Consider the following 668-nt stretch of genomic DNA (forward strand, 5'->3'; position numbering starts at 1 on the left):
AACATTAGATACAATACGAACACATAAATTACTTTTTAAAGATTTTTAAAAAGAAATCTCTACACCAAACATGGGGCTCAAACTTACAACCCTGAGATCAAGTATCATGCGCTTCACCAATGACAGCCATAGTTCCCGAGGCCTAAATTCTTACTATTATTTTAACAAATAGCTTAAGTATTTCATTTGTTTGCAACTAAGCTTTTTAACACTATATATTAAAATGTACAAAGAATAATGTTGCAGTTTTTGGGTAGATTTAAGTCAAAGACATTCATTAATAAGGAATCTTTGAGTAAGAATATTCCAGAATTTCTCTAAGCCATGTGATAAGAACACTGTCTCTGAATATTACCTTACTTTGGAAGGTACTGGCATACACTTGAATTAAACTCAGAATTTTTCAGAATAAGCCCTAAACAGTTCATAAAACTGTTCTCAGGCGCCTGGGTGGCTCAGTTGGTTAAGCGACTACCTTCGGCTCAGGTCATGATCCTGGAGTTCCGGGATCGTGTCCTGGATGGGGCTCCCTGCTCAGCGGGGAGTCTGCTTCTCCCTCTGACCCTCCCCCCTCTCATGCTCTATCTCATTCTCTCTCTCAAATAAATAAATAAAATCTTTAATAAATAAATAAATAAATAAATAAATAAATAAATAAATAAATAAAT

The sequence above is a fragment of the Neomonachus schauinslandi genome, chromosome 7 (genome assembly GCF_002201575.2).
Source record: "Neomonachus schauinslandi chromosome 7, ASM220157v2, whole genome shotgun sequence".
Taxonomy (NCBI): Eukaryota; Metazoa; Chordata; class Mammalia; order Carnivora; family Phocidae; genus Neomonachus; species Neomonachus schauinslandi.